The sequence below is a fragment of the Oryx dammah genome, unplaced genomic scaffold, assembly GCF_014754425.2.
Source record: "Oryx dammah isolate SB20612 unplaced genomic scaffold, SCBI_Odam_1.1 HiC_scaffold_7, whole genome shotgun sequence".
Classification (NCBI taxonomy): Eukaryota; Metazoa; Chordata; class Mammalia; order Artiodactyla; family Bovidae; genus Oryx; species Oryx dammah.
Window position 1 is genome coordinate 16,926,557 of NW_024070191.1, and position 23,190 is coordinate 16,949,746.

Genomic DNA, 23,190 nt, shown 5'->3' on the forward strand with positions numbered 1-23,190 from the left:
AATGCCATTTGTAGCAATATGGATGGACCTAGAGATTATGATACTGAGTGAAGTAAGTCAGACAGAGAAAGAAAAATATCATATGATATCTCTTATAAGCATAATCTAAAAAGAAATGATGCAAATCAGTTTATTTACAAAACAGAAACAGATTCACAGACTTAGAAACCCACTGTTGTAGCTGAAATGGATTACCGACAAGGACCTGCTGTAGAGCACAGGGAACTCTGCTCAATGTTATGTGGCAGCCTGGGTGGGAGGGGGGTTTTGGGGACACATGTATGTGTATGGCTGAGTCACTCTGTTGTTCCTGTCATAATATTGTTAACTGGCTAGCCTCCAATATAAAATAAAAAGTTTAAAAGAAAAAAAGTTAATTAACTTTTTAGACTAATTTCCATCTTATCTTTGCTATGCTAAGTTGCTTCAGTCATGTCCGGCTCTTTGCTCCCCTGTGGACCGTGGCCTGCCAGGCTTCTCTGTCCGTGGGATTCTCCAGGCAAGAATACTGGAGCGGGTTTCCCTTTCCTCCTCCAGGGGATCATCCCAACCCAGGGATCGAAACTGTGTCTCTTATGTCCCCTGCATAGGCAGGTGGGTTCTTTACTACCAGCCCCACCTGGGAAGCCCATCTTATCTTTAAATGACCCTATTTAATCAAAACGGCAGTGAAAATCAGTACCTACTTGGAGGTTGAATTTAGACCTAATATTCATCCCTGCTACTTTAGATTTTATTTAGTTAACATAGGTCTTTAATGATTATTTGATTTCATGTGTGTTTATTTTATAATGAGAGGAAGAATATGTGTCCCTCTGATTACCCAAAGTATTTTCATAGCACACAATATTTCCAAACTGTAATAAATATAGAACATTTAAAAATATTTTAAATTAATAGATCCTAAGTTATTGTCACGTCTTATCTGAGTAGAAATAAATATTTTTATTCCAAGATATGGCAAGGCCTCCTGCCAATCATGATTTATAATTTTAAGTATTCAATATTTATTGTTTAGGAACTGATAAGATCACTTTTATATTTAACTTTCTTTTGTTGTTAAACTGTTTGACTTAAAATTTGGCTTTTGACTAAAGATTACATGCTCAGTTTTCTTCTTGGTACTTCAGAATGATTTTTTGGGGGGAGGAAAACAGAATGTACAGATCTAAATCTGAATTATTTTCTTTTGTCTTGAATCATATCAGTGCTGGATTATTCAGCTCATCTAAAGCTGAGGATGCCATCAAAGCAATATAGATATAGCTATACTCACAATGATATAAGTGGTATAGATATAGATAAGAGAAATGGTTAGGTGTTTTGTATCAATTAAGTAGTCGTTATGAGAAAAACAAGAAATACAGAACTAATTAAGTATAGTTAATTAGTTAAACCACTCTTTTGCTTAAAGAGTGGTTTATCTTGATTCAAAATTTGGGTGGGGAGCAATACCATCTTTCTGTTCTTAGAGTCTATATAAACATAATTGAGCTCTTGGTCAATTGTCTCTTAGATGCCATGGTATCAGCACGTTTATCTATAAAATAGAGTGGAGAGTAGAAACAGTGATGCCGAAGAACATTCTTCATTTTTTAAACAAGTCACACCTCTTGGGATTTCATTGGAGAAATAGAAAACTGAAGAAGTATTTCTGTAACTTTATCAGAGAAACACAAATCAGTGGGTTTAAATGAAAGCTTAACCTGTGTTTAGACATGTAAATCGGTTTAGGAGACACTGTGTAACATCTAGCATGTCCAAGTTTTGAAACTTAAAAGTTGACTATGAATTGATTTTTCTACTTTAGTTAATAAATTTCTAGTCATACCTACTATATTACAGGCAAGGGACTGGCGATATCATGATCAACAAGGTCACGTTCTTGCTCTTAGAAATCTCATAGACTTGATTTTCTTTCCAATACAAGCCAAGAGACCTAAAAAGAGCTAGTTTAAAATATTGCAGTTTTCATGAAAGTAGGTACACACTTTAAAGAACAGCCTGTAAAACTCTTGAATCCCCCTGATTATTTTTCTTTTACTCACTGAAGTTATTAAGTATCAGATTAAAAAAATACCAAGAGGCTGCACTATAAAGAATATTTCAGCTAAATATTAGACCAATGGACATGGGCTGTCATATTTCTAGCATTATGGAGGGTTCTGGGTTCAGTACAGGCGCCCCTTCAAGAAAACTTGATATTAATGTTTCAGCCTCAGCAATAAAACACTTTATGGGCTACTTATAAAGGAAGATTTATTAACTTCATATCCTCTTAATAATTTATTTCTTCCTTTCATCAGGTATAATCTCATACCACAGCCCTTTGGCCTTGAAGAGTAATTTAATCTTCTCAGCTCAGAAAACTTTTTAAGCCAATCCTTGACACCGAGTAAAAGTAGAGTTTCATTAAGAGTGTGCCACACTTTACACGCAGCTTCAGTTTATCAGGTATCTGCAGGAGACATGCAGGCAGAAGCCAGATCTTTGGCTTCCAACTTCCTTATGAGTAGACTTCCTCTAACTAAGAAAGAAGACTGACCAAAGTATGTCCATACCAGGGCTGAGGGCTCAGGAAAATGTGTTTAACAGGAGATATGAGGTAACGCTTGATGAGATGTAATTCACACTCATCTTAGGAGATCTCGTATATAGTAAGAATATGTGGATTCACTTCCTCCACAAGCTGAATAAGAGGTCTATTATTCTGCCAACAGAGATCCATCTTTAATTATTCGTAGTCATATTTTTTTTCCTGAGGAAGAAAATTATAATGTTATCTACCTCTTTCTGTATATATTTATTGCTTTTATTTAAATTAAGAGTTATGCTATAGTTTCTCATGAATAAAAAGGAAAATATCTGAAGAACAGTTACATTACAAAAAGGAAAATACAAATGCAGCTTCCTGAAATTTTTATGAAAACTCACCCAGAAGGCACTACATAGTGTGGGATCAAATAGCATGGATGCTTCAAGATACATAAACAATGTAGCTGAATCAAAGAAATTTCAGAAGTCTTAGAGCCTTACAAATACTTAAACTTTTAGAAAAGATTTATTGAAGTAAATAAAATAATAAAATTATGCATAAATTAAAAAATATAGTGGAATGGAAGCATAGCACATCTTCTATTATTATTTCTTTAATTTTAGCTTTTTTGAGATAAAATTGACAAGTAATATTGTAAGATATTTAAAGTGTACATTGTGACAATTTGGTCTTCCCTGATGGCTCAGACAGTAAAGAATCCGCCTGCAATGCAGGAGACCTGGGTTCGATACCTGGGTTGCAAAGATCCCCTGAAGAAGGGAACGGCCACCCACTCCAGTATGCTTGCCTGGAGAATTCCATGGACAGAAGAACCTGGCAGGCTACAGCCCATGAGGTTGCAAAGAGTCGGACATGACTGAGTGACTTTCATTTTCACTTTGTGACAATTTGATATTGATATACGTTATGAAAGGATTTCCCTTATCAAGCTAATTAACACTTCTGTTACCTCACATAGTTATAGCTTTTTTGGTGTAATGATTACTCTTGATAAAAGAATAATTCATCAGTCAATGAACAACTTAAGTTTTTTTTTCCCCCTCACCACCAAGTAAGGTGAAACGGAGAAGCATATCAATACACCCTGAGAAGGTCATTCAAAAACAATTTTCAAAATGCTTGAGGTATTTTATCATTCATTCATTTCTTCATTCAACCTAGATATATTCATAGAGTGAAAGCACTAATTATATATGCACCTATATACATAGGAGCACAGTGACAAAGAAGTCAGGTTTCTACATTCAAAGAAATTAAGACATAGTGGTCTAGACATGTATAAAAAGGCAGACTATTAACAAGAATCTAACATGGATATTTACAGAAGGAAGAGACAGTTTTTCAATAAAAACAAAAAAATTCAATTACAACATGGACAGAGGATCTTAAACAGACATTTTTTCCCCAAAGGTGACATCCAAATGGCCAAAAGGTCAACATCACTAAACTATAATCATCAGGGGAATGCAGATCAAACCACAATGAAACATCACCTCATGCCTGTTGCTGCTGCTGTTGCTAAGTCGCTTCAGTTGTGTCCGACTCTGTGCGACCCCATAGACGGCAGCCCACCAGGTTCCTCCATCCCTGGGATTCTCCAGGCAAGAACACTGGAGTGGGTTGCCATTTCCTTCTCCCTCACGCCTGTTAGAATGACAATAAAAGCTATGACAAACCTAGAGAGCATGTTAAAAAGTAGAGACATCACTTTGCCAGCAAAGAGCCATACAGTCAAAGCTATAGTTTTTCCAGTAGTCATGTATAGATGTCAGAGTGGGACCATAAAAAAGCTGAGCACTAAAGAATTGATGCATTTGAACTGTGTTGCTGGAGAAGACTCTTGAGAGTCCCTTGGATATCTAGGAGATCAAATCAGTCAATCCTAAAAGAAATCAACCCTGACTATTGGTTGGAAGGACTGATACTCCAAAGCTTTGGCCCTCTGATCCAAAGAGGGAACTCATTGGAAAAGACCCTGCTGCTTGGAAAGAAAGACTGAAGCCAGGAGGAGAAGGTGGGAGTGAGGATGAGATGGTTGGATGGCATAGCCAACTCAATGAATATGAATTTGAGTAAACTCTGTGAGGTAGTCAAGGACAGGGAAACCTGGTGTGCTGTAGTCCATGGGCTTGCAAAGTTGGACATGACTTGGTGACTGAACAACATTATAAAAAAAACAAGCAATACCAGTTTGGTGAGAATATGAAGAAGAGGAAAAAAACACCCTTGTGCACTGTTGATAGAAATGTTCAGCCAATATGAAAAATAATATGGAGGTTCTTCAAACAATTAAAAGTAGAACTGCCAAATGATTGAGCAGTTCTACATCTGGGTTTATATCCTAAGGAAATAAAAAGATATTAAAGAGATGTCTGAACGCCCATAAAAGTTGATTACATTATTCACAGTAGCCAAGAAGTTGGAACAACTAAAGTGTCCATTGATAGATGAATGGATAATGAAGATAGGAGTCACGCACACACAATGGAGTACCACTCAGCTATGAAAAAGAAGTCTTGCCATTTGCAACAATATGGGTAGACATTGAGAGCATTATGCAAGTCAGATGTAAGTGATGTAAGTCAGAAATGTTTGATCTCACTTATACTTAGAATCTAAAAGAGTAAAACTCTCAGAAAATAGAATGCTGCTGACAGAGGTTTAGCTGGGTGGGGAGAGGACTGAGAAAATGTCATTTAAGGCTAAAAACACAACTGTTAAGGTTGGTGCAAAAGTAATTGCAGTTTTACATTGTTGAAAGGTATCATTTAATACTGGAATACATGTTAAAATAAATGTGGTTATGTTATATGTTATTTTAATATTCATTTCTCACTTTGATTTTTTGCTAATCACATTACTTGTTTATTTTACATTCATTTTAGACTAAGGAAATGATATCAGACAAAAAGCAAATTTGAGCAGTTCTCTTATTCAAGTTCAAAATGGGTCATAAAGCAACAGAGACAATTTGCAACATTAACATCACATTTGGTTCAGGAATAGTACAGTGCAGTCATGGTTCAAGAAGTTTTGTAAAGGAGATGAGAGCCTTGAAGATAAGGGCATGGTGGCTGGCCATCGGAAGTTGACTATGGCCAACTGAGGGCAATCATCAAAGCTGATCCTCTTAAAACTACACGAGAAGTTGCCAAAGAACTCAGTGTTGACCGGTCGGTATTACATCGGAGAAGTATGCTTATCAAATGGATGCGATGCACTGAAAACTGCAGCCAGCACTGCCCAACAGAAAGGGCCCAATTTTTCCCGACAACACCCAACCACACGCTGCACAACCAGCGCTTCAAAAGTTGAATGAATCAGGATACGAAGTTTTGCCTCATCCCCTATATTCACCTGACCTCTTGCCAACTGACTACTCCTTCTTCAAGCATTTCTACAACGTTTTGCAGGGAAAATGCGTCCACAACCAGCAGGAGGCAGAAAATGCTTTCCAAGAGCATTTTTTGTCAAATCCTTAAGTATAGATTTTCATGCTACAGGAAATAAAACATTTCTTGTTGGCAAAAAAATGTGTTGATTGTAAAGCTTCCTATGTTGACTAATAAAGATGTGTTTGAGCCTAGTTATAATGATTTAAAAGGCACAGTCCGAAACTACAATTACTTTTTACTAACCTAATAGTAGATAAGTAGGTCCTGAAGATCTAAAGTATAGTGATTATAGTCAACAATAGTGATTATAGTCAACAATACTATATTATAAATTTCAGAGTTGCTAGGAGACTAGGTCTTAATTGTTCTTACCGCAGGAAAGAATGATAATTATGTGACATGAAAGCGGTATTAGCTGACACTAAAGTAGTAATCACACTGCAATAAAGAAATGTGTTAAATCAACATGTTGTATACCTTAAACTTACCTAATATTATATAGCAGTGCATCTCAATTTAAAAAAAAAAAAGAAAGAAACCATGAGGACAAGCATCACTGAAAGATTAATCTATGAAAAATGCTTTGAAGGATGTATAGGATTTTGAAAGATAGGTATTTTGTAGGAGGATATTCCAGGAAGAAGAAAAAAACATCACAAACAAAACCAGGGACACAAAAACATACAGGATGTGTTGCAAAGAAAATGAGTGGCAGGCTATAGATGTAAAGTATGTTCAGGTAAATAATACAAAATGAGGTAAAAAGGTGAATTTCAGCCAGGTTTTAAGAAGATTAAAGATCTCTGAAAAATAGCTTGTTCTCTAGAGTTTGCACAGAAATTTTAAGTTACTTTTAAGGAGAGAATGGCTAAATGCAGAGACATGAGTTAGAAAGTTTGGCCACAGTCCAAGTAAAAGAAAAATGAGAACTAAATCTAACAAAACTTAGTGAGAATGGAAGAAATGAAAGGTTAAAAGGAAGTCACCAAAAAAAAAAAAAAGAATTTTTTTTGTTTCCAGTTTATAATTGATGTATAGCAAGTATAAATTTGAAGTTTACAGTTTACTGATTTGACTTTCATATATCATGAAGTGATTGGTGAATATTACCAATAGTGAAAGTGAAGTGAAGTCGCTCAGTCATGTCTGACTCTTTGCGACCCCGTGGACTGTAGCCCACTAGGCTCCTCCGTCCATGGGATTCTTCCAGGCAAGAGGACTAGAGTGGGGTGCCATTTCCTTCTCCAGGGTGAACATTACCACAATTAGTGAACATCCACCATCTAATGTAGACACAATATTAAAGGAAAGAGAAAATAATTTTTGTGATGAGAACACAGAATTTACTCTCTTAACAACTTTCATATATAGCATCCATCAGTGTTAATTACGTTTATCATGGTGTACATTACTTCCCTAGTACTTATTTACATCCCTGGTACTTATTTATCTTATAACTGCAAATTTGTACCTTTTGACTGCCTTCTTCCTATTTCCCTTCCTTCTACCCTCCCCACTAAGCACACATATGATTGTTTTCTCTATGAGTTTGAGAGAGCAAAGAATGTGAAACCCAACGTTAGAAGGAGGGAAAGGAAAGAGCAGCATTAAGGATTACTCTTAGGTTTCAAGTAGTGATTAGAGAATGGTTGTACTATAAATAAAAATGGAAAAGAAAGAAGAAGAAACTAACTTGGAGTAAAGAATTATGAAAATGGTAAAACTTGTTTTGGTTATGTTGATCATTTCAGAATAGGTAAGTAAAAATAATGAATAAGTATATGGATATATGATTTTGAAGCAACAGACAGGTCTCTGGGATCCTGAAGAAATAGGATCTGTTCATCTAGTGAAAAGGAAAAAAGTGAAAGTGTTAGACACTCAGTCGTGTCTGACTCTTTGGGACCCTATGGACTTTGGCTCACCAGGCTCTGCTCATTTATTTCTCCAGGCAAGAATACTGGAGTAGTTAGTAATTCCCTTCTCCAGAGGATCTTCCCAACCCAGGGGTCAAACCCAGGTCTTCCACATTGCAGGCAAATCCTTTATGTCTGCGCCACCAGGGAAGCCCCATTCACTTCGTGGCAGCCACCAGTAATACACAGCAAGGAGGTAAGCATAGATCTTGGAGCTAGGTGCTCTTGGGCACTAAGTGGGGATAATGGCTGTTAGAGCACATATTAATATCTACATCAAAGTAGCTTAGAAATGTTGTAAACTGAATATCATTTACTCAATAAATAGTTTTTATTCTCTCCATAATAGCAGTTAGTAGATGGTCAGAGAGTTAACAGTATGATGTGGAAGCAAGGGCTTGAATGAGCTTCAGGAAATAAGGGATGGTTACCATGGTCAAACTGGCATCTTATTCTTCATTCCTATCTCAGGGAAAAGGAAAAAAAACAGCCATAGTTCCTCCAATTTTCAGTGCTAAATTGTCTATCTGGACTTTGACATTAACTTTTTCTTCATTTTTGAAAATTCATTCTATTAAATCACCATACTTTGTTTTTCCTTGTCTCCTTGATGTTTTCTAAGCCCTAATGGGCTTAAGGGGTTTTCCCTCTTCTGAAGAAGTGAGAGAAAAGTGAGAGTGGGCAGAGGGCTTTGCAGTGGGGCTAGCACTGTTCCCTACTTTCTCTAGCAATGTTGACATCGTCTGAAAGCAGCGAAGGAAGACCACAGGGACCGCTCAGAGCTGGGGTTCATCAGCAAACAGGTAGTGGAGGCCAAACAAATGGGAGATTTTAGAGTATTAATGAGACCGTTAAAGAGGCTCCATCCATATAGATCTCACAGTCTGAGTTGAGAAAAATGAAGTCAGAAAGAGGTAGACAAGCCAGAAGTATCCAATATAAAGATGGTTCAAGAAACTGGACCTCACAGTGAGAACAAGGTTCAAATTCTTTGGTAATAAAGGTAAAGAAAGAGTAGCAAGTAAGAGAGTTCTGTCAGAGAAGGAAATTTCAAAGTTCAAAGTCGTAATATTGATCATGACTCAATAGTGAGCAAAAGAATAAGGTCTGATTGATCCAGAATGTGTGAGGAGTGAGATATCTGTTTAAGTAAATACAGTGACTTAGAATTAGCAACATATATATACACACACACACACATAAGTAAAAAATTAGCATTATACTAGATATATATAAACATTATATATATATGTAACATATACCTACAAATAACACATGAGATTTTTGTCAGATGAACTATTATTTTATTCCCAACAGTCATGGAAGTATCTGAAATGTTGGACATCCCCAGTTCGAGTAAATATTAGTGATGAGTTTAAGTAATACAAAGTAATATATATGTGTTTATATGCCTATCTTTCCTTATCTAATTATCTATCTATATATGTATACTTAAAAAAAATCTGTCTGTATCTTTAAAATATGCTGGGTTGATTGCTTAGACCTCGGTGTTTAAAAGCTTTTCCTACAAGTTGCCATCTTCCTTAGCAGGTAGAGTAGACTTTGTTAGGTGACTGTAAAGAATGGTGAACCGTTTCTGTCTTCACTCAGTAGTGGTATATCACATAAATTAATGCCAAGCAAAATATACCTTAGTAGGTCATTGGAAAACCCAGAGGCAGAAAGTCTTGGAGGAGAACATAATGAGGAGAAACATACAGGAAAAAAAAAAAAAAAAAAGAAGACAATAGGATAATCAACGGCCACAGGAGGTTTTCCTCCCCTGGAGAAGGCTGAACTGGACATGGATAAAGTCAGTTAAATGCAAAGCTCAGAACCTCCTTGTTTCCTTTATTTTCAACTATTTACTGTGGTGGTTTTCTCCATTATATTTTTGATACACAAAGGGATATAGCTGTCAATTTTCACAAAGTAAATAATATGTATAATTCAAGCTTTACTGAATAAATACATTCTGTCTTTAATGATTCAAAAGAACTTCCATGTTGCGAGTTATCATCGAAGAGAGATTGCTTCTCAGAGGTATTAAAGCTAGTCTGTCTTAATCCATACCAATCGATCTATATTGTGGAATTCAATTCAACTTAACACGAGGTACTTATAAGGAAAAAAAAAAGCCATAATTGTTAACTGTGTCAGACAAGGAAGGAAGCGTTGTAAACTATTTTGTCATCTGCATTTCAACAGTGTGCACTGGACGAGGTGCCAAAAGGTATGACATTAACTGTTCCTACTGGACCGCAACGCAGGTGAGTCACCTAAAGATCCTCCCAAACTAAAGTCTTTATTAAGGAAAGGTGGCAGTAGGGTTTGTTTGTTAGGAGTTGTTAGGAGGAGTTTATTAGTCATTTTGGTTAAGGGAAACTAAATTGTAATGAGGACAAGAGCCAAAAATATAAGGGAAATGTTCTCTCCTGGAATAGTTGAGAGAGGAACAGTCCAGGGTTGGTGAATGACTCTGCCATCCTCAACACATGGCTTCCAAAATTCCCCAACAATCACCAAACCAGAAAACAAAGCAGAGGAGAGATCCCAGGGCAAAATATCTTTAAAAAAAAAGTGAAGTCGCTCAGTCGTGTCCGACTCTTTGTGACCCCATGGATTGTAGCCTACCAGGTTTCTCCGTCCATGGGATTCTCCCGGCAAGAGTATTGGAGTGGGTTGCCAATTCCTTCTCCAGGGAATCTTCTCGACCCAGGGATCGAACCCGGGTCTCCCACACTGTAGGCAGACACTTTTACAATCTGAGCCACCAGGGAAGTTAAATATCTTTAAGGAGACAATGGAATGACTCAGCAGTAGTTAAGTATCACTTCCATTAATATCTCACAAGCTTTAAATTGGTCCCTGGCCACAACTAAGGAAGGAAGAAAGCCCGTATAATAGTCTTCAATAAAGTATCCATGGGCAAAATAAAGCAAAGAGAGTGGATGGTGGGGACAGTTGGCGTTTCTACCACTTCTCTCAATCAGAGATACATGCTGATTTCAGCAGCTCCACTTTCTATCTGTATGTTGGATATTCTCTGTCTTTGTTTTGTAGTGTTCTTCTCACTTCCCCATCCTTATTCTTGGTAACCAGATGTGCTTTTGAGTCAATTATTTCTGTTCAAATTGTTACATCTGTCTTAGTCTGCTTAGGCATGAGAGAATCACAGAGTCATATATTTCTATACTGTTTATAATTACAAGACATTGTCCCATCTTTTTCTCTACTCAAGAATATCTTATGAGTGAAGCAAGGAAAGCATTATTATTTCTATTTTTTCAGCTTATCCCTGAATCAGAAAATTTTCTGAAACTACAGACATACAATTTTCAAACGTGCATTGAGAGGCTACTTTATCAGCTGTGATTCCAGGGTGTGAGGATGGGAAGTGGAAACAAGTTATTTGCCTACCAGGAGCTTCCAACATGCCACAAAGGAAAGAAACATAATTCATCCCTGTGATACCAGTAGAAGTTACAGTGAGTAAGAAGAGTTAGAAATGGGTTTCCATACTTAAGCCTACAGTTTATCTGAATTTATTCGAGTGCTTCTTTCATGAGAAAATGAGGAACAAGCCATGAGATTCTGGTTATAAATGCTGTCAGAATATAGGAAAGAACACCAGGGTGTGTCAGAACTTGTAGAGTTAAGTGGGGTTCCATTTTGGCTTTAGAGAATAGGTTCATGGCTGGCGAGGTGCAGGGAAGGAGAGGGACCTTTCTGAAGAAGGTGATTATATTTAGAAAGCATGGACTTGGCCCGCAGCAGAGTGTTTGGGGAGGAAAAGGAGTTACCAGCCTGACAGAGGCAGAGTATGTGAAATGGGAAAAAGTATGCAGTAAAGCTCTACTTGGAAAATGGCACAGAATTATGAATGACCTTTAGTGAGGAGAATTTGCTCTTCACACAGAAGGCAATAGAGTGTTGGAGTTTCCTGAGGAGTGTCATAACAATCATGATATTTTGGGTTTAGTCGCTAAGTCATGTCTAACCATTGTGCCCTCATGGACTGTCGCCCGCCAGGATCCTCTGTCCATGAGTTTTTGCAGGCAAGAATAGGGTTACCATTCCTTTCTCCATTTTAGGGAGATTATTATAGTGGAAGGACTGAATAAGAGAAGAAACAAGTATGGGCGGGCTTATCAGATGAAAATCTAGGCTATGGTCTTAGCAGCCAGAATTGCAAAGAAACAGTAAATCCCAGAGACATTTTAGGTGATCAGAATGACTGAACACAGTGGCAGACTGTTCTCAAAATGAAGAGTGTCAAAAATTACTTTTCTCTTTGTACTCATTATACTTTTCACCTCACTGTACTTTCCATTAATTCTTTATGACCTGTCATTTAAGCAATTTAATTTACTTCCTCAGGAAGAAATGTGACTCTCATTTTCTGAGAAGTACAGTGAGATGAAAGTTATTAAAGGTACACTGCATACAGTAAGTGTTCAATAAATGCTCACAAAGAAATTAAATTTTAAAATTACCAAATATATATAGCAAACTCCTCTTTCAAAAGGTTGCTTTTGAATCTAGGGTTGTCACTGAGATAAATGAAATCTAGAATTAAAAAATTGAGATTTTAAGTGTTTTAAGCAGTCAAGTGTCACCAGAAACTGCTTCACAAATGTAGGAAAAGAAATTTTTGACACAATTTGAAAAGTGATATACTGAAATGTAAATGAAAAGTATCCCATCTAATTTTTATAACAGGTAAAATATTGGATTGATAAAATTACCTACACATATATTGGTAGTACTAGAGTTCATTTCTAAAAGAAACCGTATGTCAAATGAAACCATATCTGTTTAGTGACAAGAAAATACAAATGAAATCTTATCTTTGTAAATATTCTGTATATGATAGTAACTGAACTATTATTATGAGCTAACGGTAAGTGAGAAGAAAGACAGCCTTAGTTCATTTCATGGGATTAAAACTATGAATGATAAAGAAGTTAATTACAAATACAAAATTCCAATATGTTTAAACTGCATGCTTGGGGCTGGTACACGGGGATGACCCAGAGAGATGTTGTGGGGAGGGGGGTGGGAGGGGGGTTCATGTTTGGGAACACATGTACACCTGTGGTGGATTCATGTCAATGTATGGCAAAACCAATACAGAATTGTAAAGTAAAATAAAAAATAAATAAATTAATTAAAAAATATATAGGCAGATTTGTTGGAAAATGGCTTCAATTAGCATAATGAGGTATAAAATCATAAAATCATTGCTTGAATGTTAAATATTCCACTTTGCTTATTTAAGACAATATATAGCTTGGTAAAATTTGATATTTATAAGTTTATAAAGATATTTATGGGCAACTAAAAAAAAAGCCAAACCAGATAATATATAAATGTATTCATATCATAAGTAAGAAAATTGCTACCATCTCCATGAAAATTTCTTAGCAAAGCATTTCATTTATGTTACACATTCAATTAAAATGTTAAAATAATTTTGAAACATACAAAAATGCTGTGAAGTGAATCTCTAGTAAGCTAGATGACTTGGAAAATTTCCATTATATTCTCACATGTATTTTGAAATGAGCTACAGAAAAATATCTCCAAAGTATGTATGTACCTATGAACTCATTAATTTTCTTCATTTACATGTTCCATTCAGTATGTTTTTGTTGTGTCACCCTGGTATTTGTTGATGAATGCATTTATACGTTACTCCCTTCCAAAACTTTTTAATGACATTTATAGTTGGAATTAGTCTTTATTTTCTTACAAAAGCACTTTGTTCATATCTCTTTTAGAAGGCTTATGTAGACATTCTGCTATGAATTAGTCTTCCCTGGAACTTATGAGAAACTCATTCAGTCCTTGTTGAGTAAGTATATTAAATTTTGAATCCTCTTCCCTCTTTTCCTGGCACCCTGTATATAGAATGTGCTAAGAAAATTAATTTGAGTCTCTTCATGTTTGTCAGCCCTCTCACCAATATTGAATAATATGCCTAATTAGATACATAGAGTTTAAATTTTTAAACATATTAAAATATTTTAAAAGCCAAAATAGATTTGAACCATAATCAAATTTGTTTTGGTTTTACTAGGCATAAACTATTGATATTACATCTAAAATAAAAGTATTTTATCTGGAACAATAGTAAACAAATGACATTTTTGAAAGTTTAATGTGTTTTTACTAATATTAAATTTTAAAATTCATTGAAGCTATTTTTTCTGTCATTATTTTCTTGGATGAATATTTGAGATAACAAACTCAAAATACAAATTCAGGTTTATTTATATGTCCTTCTTTGGCTTTACTTTAGTATTCAAGTTCATTGTTTATAATTTAAAATATTTTTCTTAAACACAAATGTGTATGGCAAATCATTTTAAGGTTGAAATGAGATGTAGCTTCTATCGGTCATTGACACTACTCCCTCATTTTAAGGTAAGCTAAAGGATAGTTGAATATTGTGTCCTTATCAAGAATATTTAATAGCTGGTCAATGTCAAAAACCAGTGCTTAATTCTTTTCCAGGTCTCTTTTTTCCCATTAAAAGCTTAAGCACTGAACTATGGTCCTAAATATATTTATAGATATATTGTGTATAAAGAGAAAATCAAACATTTAATTTGTCTCCTAAAAAAAGATTTGTCCAATGAAAGACAGTTGTCCTGAGTACAGTTCCTTTGGTAGATAGATTTAAAATTACTTCAGGTGCTTCATTAATTCATTCAGCTTCCTACACTGTCTTGTAAGATCATAAAACACTAATTTTCTCTATAGTTCCATTGTCTTGCTTGGCCAAGATAAAGAAGCAATATCTGCCTTGGGTTTTAAAAGACATTTTCTCATTTGGGTTTCTGTAACTCTGTTTTCCCATTCCAATAAATAATATGAGACCTAATAAGGACCAAAAGAGAAAATGCTGATGGTGAAATAATATTTCAAGAACCCTAGACATGAATACTAAGACATGTAATTTTAGATACATGCATACCAATCAACTGTTGAGCTTTTCTTTCTTTTCAATTGATCAGTAATAAAACTTCACAGACACATCTCACAAGCTAGCTTAGTAAAATTTCTTAACATTAGAGATATTTACAGAATTTAGTTCATGGTCATGTTCACCTTTAATCCATGTTATACGTATATCAGAATTGCCTTATGGTATATCACACATGGAAAACTAATTCTCAGAGGAGTTACATCACCTACTCCAGGTGGCAAAATTACTGTGCATCTTAGTTGGAATTTTAAACCCAAGTTTTCTGATTAAAATCATGGGAGAATAGTAGTACTTTCTGCCAAGTCACCTGTTACAGAACAATTTGCAACTTTCCTAAAGATTTTTCTCAAGGAGAAACATTTAAGTTTCCAGATGAATAAGAGGTTATATCTTAATAACCTTCAAAACATATCACTGCTTCCTTAAAATAAGCCTGCAATTGTCAGTCTCCTGTTGTTTAATTTCCTTCACTGGGAAGACTTGATCCCATTTTCATTGCTTTCCTGCTGGTGAAAACCTGCTCACGTCAAATCATATATATTGGAGGGCTTTTGATTTTTTTCTATAATTCTTCTGTTTTTTAAAATGATATCAATATGTGCCCATGATAAAACTGTAGCCTTCAGAATAGGGAAGAGATTTAAGAACAACACGGTAAGACTTTTTCTTCTGCAATAAATAGAAGGGTCAAAACCAGTAGAAGAGGTTTGCTCTTAAAGAAGTATTTATCACTGTACTGAAGTGGATGCTGTACGACCCCAGGTAATAGTCATGAGAATAAATATGCACCAGTTGAGAAGTGGATCTAGATTAGTGTTTCTCAAGGTTTTCTTATCAAAAGAAAAATCTAATGATTTAATTAAAAGGCTTTTCCCCTTCTGTGCTGGTTATCTGCATACTGTGCTGTGTGTGCTTAGCTGTGTCTGACTCTTGCAAACCATAGACGGTAGCCCGCCAGGCTCCTCTTTCCATAGGATTCTCCAGGCAGGAATATTGGAGTGGGTTGCCATTTCCTTCTCCATGAGCTAGATCCTTAGATTTCCTTGGTGGCTAGGACAGTAAAGAATCTGCCTGCAATGTGGGAGAGCCAGGTTTGATCTCTGGGTCTGGAAGATCCCCTGGAGAAGGGAATGGCTACCCGCTCCGGGATACTTGCTTGGAGAATTCCATGGACAGAGGAGCCGGGCAGGCTATGTCCATGGGGTCTCAAAGGGTCGGACACAATTGAATGATGAATGCACTTAGGTAATTTTTGTAATTTGGCATTTTGGGAAACACTGCCATCAATTCAGTCAGTTCAGTCACTCAGTCGTGTCCGACTCTTTACGACTCCATGAATCGCAGCACACCAGGCCTCCCTGTCCATCACCAACTCCCGGAGTTTACCCAAACTCATGTCCATCGAGTTGGTGATGCCATCCAGCCATCTCTTCCTCTATCGTCCCCTTCTCCTCCTGCCCCCAATCCCTCCCAGCATCAGGGTCTTTTCAAATGAGTCAGTTCTTCGCATCAAATGGCCAAAGTATTGGAGTTTCAGCTTCAGCATTAGTCCTTCCAATGAACACCCAGGGCTGATCTCCTTCAGAAGGGACTGGTTGGATCTCCTTGCAGTCCAAGGGACTCTCAAGAGTCTTCTCCAACACCACAGTTCAAAAGCATCAATTTTTCGGCACTGAGCTTTCTTCACAGTCCAACTCTCACATCCATACATGACCACTGGAAAAACCATAGCCTTGACTTGATGGACCTTTGTTTTGGCAAAGTAATGTCTCTGCTTTTGAATATAGTATCTAGGTTGGTCACAACTTTCCTTCCAAGGAGTAAGCATCTTTTAATTTCATGGCTGCAGTCACCATCTGCAGTGATTTTGGAGCTCCAAAAAATAAAGTCTGACACTGTTTGCACTGTTTCCCCATCTATTTCCCATGAAGTGATGGGACCGGATGCCATGATCTTTGTTTTCTGAATGTTGAGCTTTAAGCCAACTTTTTCACTCTCCTCTTTCACTTTCATCAAGAGACCTTTTAGTTCCTCTTCAGTTTCTGCCATAAGGGTGGTATCATCTGCATATCTGAGGTTATTGATATTTCTCCCGGCAATCTTGATTCCAGCTTGTACTTCCTCCAGCCCAGCATTTCTCATGATGTACTCTGCATATAAGTTAAATAAGCAGGGTGACAATATACAGCCTTGACGTACTCCTTTTCCTATTTGGAACCAGTCTGTTGTTCCATGTCTAATTCTAACTGTTGCTTCCTGACCTGCATATAGCTTTCTCAAGAGGCAGGTCAGATGGTCTGGTATTCCCATCTCTTTAAGAATTTTCAACAGTTTATTGTGAATCACATAGTCAAAGGCTTTGGCATATTCAATAAAGTAGAAATAGAAGTTTTTCTGGAACTCTCTTGCTTTTTCGATAATCCAGCGGATGTTGGCAATTTGATCTCTGGTTCCTCTGCCTTCTCTAAAACCAGCTTGAACATCTGGAAGTTCACGGTTCACGTATTGCTGAAGCCTGGCTTGGAGAATTTTGAGTGTTACTTTACTAGCATGTGAGATGAGTGCAATTGTGCAATAGTTTGAGCATTCTTTGGCATTGCCTTTCTTTGGGATTGGAATGAAAACTGACCTTTTCCAGTCCTGTGGCCACTGCTGAGTTTTCCAAATTTGCTGGCATATTGAGTGCAGCACTTTCACAGCATCATCTTTCAGGATTTGAAATAGCTCTACTGGAATTCTATCACCTCCACTAGCTTTGTTCATAGTGATGCTTTCTAAGGCCCACTTGACTTCACATTCCAGGATGTCTGGCTCTAGGTGAGTGATCACACCATCATGATTATCTCGTCGTGAAGATTTTTTTTGTACAGTTCTTCTGTGTATTCTTGCTACCTCTTCTTAATATCTTCTGCTTCTAGAGCACTGCCATAGATGGTAAGAAAATTTTCAGTTCAGAAAAAGTGGTTGCTTTAGGGCTAGGAACGTCTCTCAGTTCCGTTCAGTCACTTAGTCATGTCCTACTCTCTGTGACTCCATGGACTGCAGCACACCAGGCCTCCCTGTCCATCACCAACTCCTGGAGCTTGCTCAAACTCATGTCCATCGAGTCCGTGATACCATCCAACCATATCACCCTCTGTCGTCCCCTTCTTCTCGCTTCAGCATCAGGGTCTTTTCAAATGAGTCAGTTCTTCGCATCAGGTGGCCAAAGTATTGGAGCTTCAGCTTCAGCATCAGTCCTTCCAGTGAATATTCAGGACTGATTTCCTTTAGGATGGACTGGTTTGATCTCCTTGTAGTCCAAGGGACTCTCAAGAGTCTTCTCCAACACCACAGTTCAAAAGCATCAATTTTTCAGTGCTCAGTTTTCTTTATAATCTAATTCTCACTTTCATGCATGACTACTGGAAAAATCATAGCTTTGACTATACTGACCTTTGACAGCAATGTAATGTCTCTGCTTTTTAATATGCTGTCTAGGTTGGTCATAGCATTTCTTCCAAGGAAGAAGCGTCTTTTAATTTCATGGCTGCAGTCACCATCTGCATGATTTTGGAGCCCAAGAAGATAAAGTCTGTCACTGTCCCCATTGGTTCTCCATCCAATTGCCATGAAGTGATGGGACCAGATGCCATGATGTTAGTTTTCTGAATGCTGAGTTTTAAGCCATCTTTTCTACTCTCCTCTTTCACTTTCATCAAGAGGCTCTTTAGTTCTTCTTCACTTTCTGCCACAAGGTTGGTGTCATCTGCATATCTGAGGTTATTGATATTTCTCCCAGTAATCTTGATTCCAGCTTGTGCTTTATCCAGCCCAGGCTTTCACATGATGTACTTTGCACATAAGTTAAATAAAAGGGTGATAGTATACAGACTTGACATGCTCCTTTCCCAGTTTGGAACTATTTTGTTGTTCCATGTCTGTTTCTAACTCTTGCTTCTTGATCTGCATGCAGATTTCTCAGGAGGCAGGTAAGGTGGTCTGGTATTCTCATCTCTTTAAGAATTTTCCAGTTTGCTGTGATCTACACAGACAAAGGCTTTAGCGTAGTCAATGAAGCAGAAATAGATGTTTTTCTGGAACCCTCTTGCTTTTTCTGTGATCCAACAGATATTGGGAATTTGATGTCTGGTTCCCCTGCCTTTTCTAAATCCAGCTTAACATCTGGAAGTTCTTGGTTCATGTACTGTTGAAGCCTCACTCAAGGAATTTTGAGCATTACTTTGCTAGTATGTGAGATGAGTTCAATTGTGCATTAGTTTGAATATTCTTTGGCATTGCCTTTCTTTGGGATTGAAATGAAAACTGGATCTTTTCCAGTCCTGTAGTCACTGCTGAGTTTTCCAAATTTGCTGGCATATTGAGTGCAGCACTTTCACAAGCATCATCTTTTAGGATTTGAAATAGCTCCACTGGAATTCCATCTGTTCATGGGGTTCTCAAGGCAAGAATAGTGAAGTGGTTTGCCATTCCCTTCTCCAGTGGACCACATTTTGTCTAGTGAGAGCTTTAAATTGTGGCTAAGATGTGGATTCCAGCTTGAGGGTTGAAAATGGTTAACAGAGTTCATAGTGTCCACAGTATGAAAATAAGAAATGAAGGAAGGAAAGGGGAGAGAATGAAAGAGCCTGAGAGGGACAGAGAAGGAGAGAGGAAGGGAGGAAGGAAAAGCTGGACTCAAATGGAAGAGGGATATTTAATACTTACTGAATATATGTACTAAAACACAAGTATTGATGGTAGAGTGATAAAGAAAAATATGATTCAAATCCACAGTAAACAGATTGGATCCTCAGGCAATTTTGGTTTCTTATCCTCTGCTATCAGAAAGTGTCTGTGTAGTGGGAACAGACAACAGAACATTTGATTTCTACAAATCTAGAAAGTTCAAGAAATGTTTGAAAGAATATGAACAGGAAACCAATTATGAACTATCCAAATCTTGACAATATTTTGCAGTTTTTTTTTTAATTAAAGGTCTTCAGAGATACACATATACTTCTATTTGTCATAATGTTATTTTGAGAAACTTACAGTTCAAATAATTTAGATTATCAAATAATAGTTTCTATTTGCAGAGAGACTAAACAGACTGTAAAGACAACTTTGTGTTTCAAGAGTGACCTGATTTTCAATATAAAAGTATACATAGCTTTTCTGAGTAGCTGCTAGAATGTCAGCCGTATAAAACAATCAACAAGACACTTGTCTCTTTATGTACACTAAATATACTTAGATAATATTTCTACAAGATAAAAAGTTGACGTTTATTCAACTTTATTGTTTATGAATAATGTATCACAATACAATTTGTATAGTGTCACTGATACCGACTTTATAGTGAATTTCTCTCCTGAGATGACTCAGTTTCAGTGAGAGATCAGTTACACATTCATCTATTTTCTATGTGATGCAATTTGCCATGCATAAATATGAAAGTATTATAATGATTCATTTTATTTAATGAACTCAAAATATAGCTAAGTGTATTATTGGGCATAATTATAAGAGCTAATTTTCAGGCTTTGCTTGAGACATTTTTAGATTAATATAATTTTATTACACATATTTTATGACAGTGTACATGCCTAAGATATTTAATATATAGCATTTGGAGGCAAGTAACAAAAGGGCGTCCCTAAAACAAAGCATCTTCTTTCATGTTTTATCACTTATGAAATATTTGAATAGTTTTTCACAAGTAATTCTGGGTTTATAGTGTTTATAAAGTTAAAAGTCTCCTGAATCTCCTGGAAAGGTAGATAATGATGTTAGCTTGAGGTAGCATCTGGAATCTTTTCAGATTAAAGTAGAAACTCTAGAGGATTCACAATGAACTTTTTTGTTGTTAAATCCCCAGATTCAGTCTTACCATGGTAAAGCAGAAAGTGTCTAGAGATGTCTATTAGTGAAATCTGAGCTCTGAACACATTTATAAGTCACTGATGGATCTCAGCTCATATGTACCTTCAGAGAAAATGCCAGAGACCACCTTTTGCATGGTTTCTTTCATTTACACACTAAAAAAGATCCTTATGGTGCTATTATATATATTTTTTTCTTTTAAATTTGGGGTTTTTGTGTGTGTGTGTGTGTGTGTGTGTGCAAAATATTAGGAATAAAATTAATGATTATGACATGATTACTCTCCTTCAGGAGCTCACAGTGTCTTGCAGAAAGACACATGGGAAAAAAAAAAAAAACAACCTAAAAAGGAGTAACCTCATTTTTCCTACTAAAGATACAAATGAGGTAATATTTACATTAAAACTTAAAAGTACAATAGATCCAAGCCTCTCAACTCTTTTCCCACTTCTGGTTTTTCCCTCTGCCAATAGCTCTTTTAGGGATTTTACAGTGGAGCTGGTCACCTTCAAATGTCACAGCTGACATCAGGCCAGGCCTCTGTTAGAGAGGGTTGGAGTTTAGGCAGCACATCAAAGGAAGGTGACTGGTGTCAGCCTGACTTCCCTTCTGTTCCTGGAAAACACTCTGCTACCAGAGTGCTAAAACTTTCCTGCGCTTGCTCCCTTGATTCACAGACATGCAGGCTCCCTTGGCACACCTCATCGGTGGAACAGGATATGTACATGCTTGTCACAGGCTCTGTCCAGGCCAGTGAGTCCCTCTGCCCCAGATACAGGGCTGGCTCATGGACCCGGATGTATTCCATTCATCCTATGTGGTGAGATATCTTTCAGGCCCTTCTTTCTTTAAATAACCACATAGAGATGAATTTGGACTATATTCTCTCATACATGACAAAGGCAGGCCCTGGGGAAAGGCATAAAATAGCTGAATTTCCTTTCAGTCTTTTTCTGCTATTCCTTTCTACCAAAATTATTTCTGTTCTCACATTGCTCTTTAAAATGCTAGTTACACCATTTCTTTATTTTTACAGAGCACCCTGCAGTGTATGAAGCTAATTTATATGTTCTTTCACTGAATAAGAAACTAACACTATGGTGTGAATTAGTTTAAGGTTTTATCCTCACTAGGTACAGGGTGCAGAGGAGGTCAAAATGATGAATATTTTATAACAATAACCATAGTTAGTTTTTTTAAGTATTTACTCTCCACCAGGTAGAATCATAAGTAGGTTACATGTATTGTCTCATGTACTCTTTAACACAGGGAGTGACTACCATCATTCTTTGTTACACATGGGAAAAATGAGACAAAAAGAGACTGAACGATGATCTCAGGAGGAGAGTCTAAGCATGAATGCCAGAGCCTGTATGCTGTGCGCTGGACCACACTGCATCCCTCCGTTAAGTTTCAGGCAGCCAGTATTTGTGTGGGGGCAGTGGTATTGTGCAAAGGAATGATCAGAACCCAAGCACACCATGTGGGTGACTGCTTAATTCTAACACTAATCCTATGGGTGATATTCAGATCTTTAGCAGATTCAGGGAATAGGGCTGATTTACTGAGAGGTGTTCATTGTAATCTACAAGAGATAGAGAACATAATATCTTACAGTCACTTCAAGGTAAGTTAGTGAAGTGAAGTCGCTCAGTCGTGTCCGACTCTTTGTAACAGCATGGATTGTAGCCTACCAGGCTCTTCTGTCCATGGGATTTTCCAGGCATAGTACTGGAGTGGATTGCCATTTCCTTCTCCAGCAGATCTTCCCAACCCAGGGGTGGAACCCAGGTCTCCCGCATTGTAGACAGATGCTTTACCGTCTGAGAAGTTAACCAGCTAATAAAAACATGCAGTCACTAAGATCAGTTATTTCTACAGAGATCAGAAAATGGTAAAGCGACCTAAAATACAGTTTTGATATCTGAAATCATCAGACTGTAAAGTTTTCCTCCTATAAATTGATTTTGATATTAGCAAAGTCCATTAGGTAGGAAAGAGTTTTGTTGTTATCCTCATAGCTTATTCTAATACAATTAGATCCTTAATAATAGTTAAAAAAAAAAGGAACTAGTTTCTCAGACACAGGCAGCTGCAAACTAGCTAATTGGTTCTGGGTCAGTGATCTTTTTCTACTTGTTTACTGTTAGTGTTTCTTTGGGGGAAAATGCATTGCAACATCCCACTGATCTATTGTCTTCCTACATATTGTTAATTCAAGGACTTTGGCATTCAGGGAGGAAATTATGGCCCATCAGGGTACATAGAATATTCTATTTTCCAGAGAAAGGTCAGAAGAAAAAGAAAAGAGAGAAGATAAATATAAAACCTTTAAATCAAGACTAAATCCCAAAGTTATTCCTTGGTTTGTACAACCATCAGTCAATAATAATCAATTGCAATTAGTCAGAAAAGAACTAAACCTTAAACTTGCTGAACAGATGGGATAAAAAAGAAAAATGA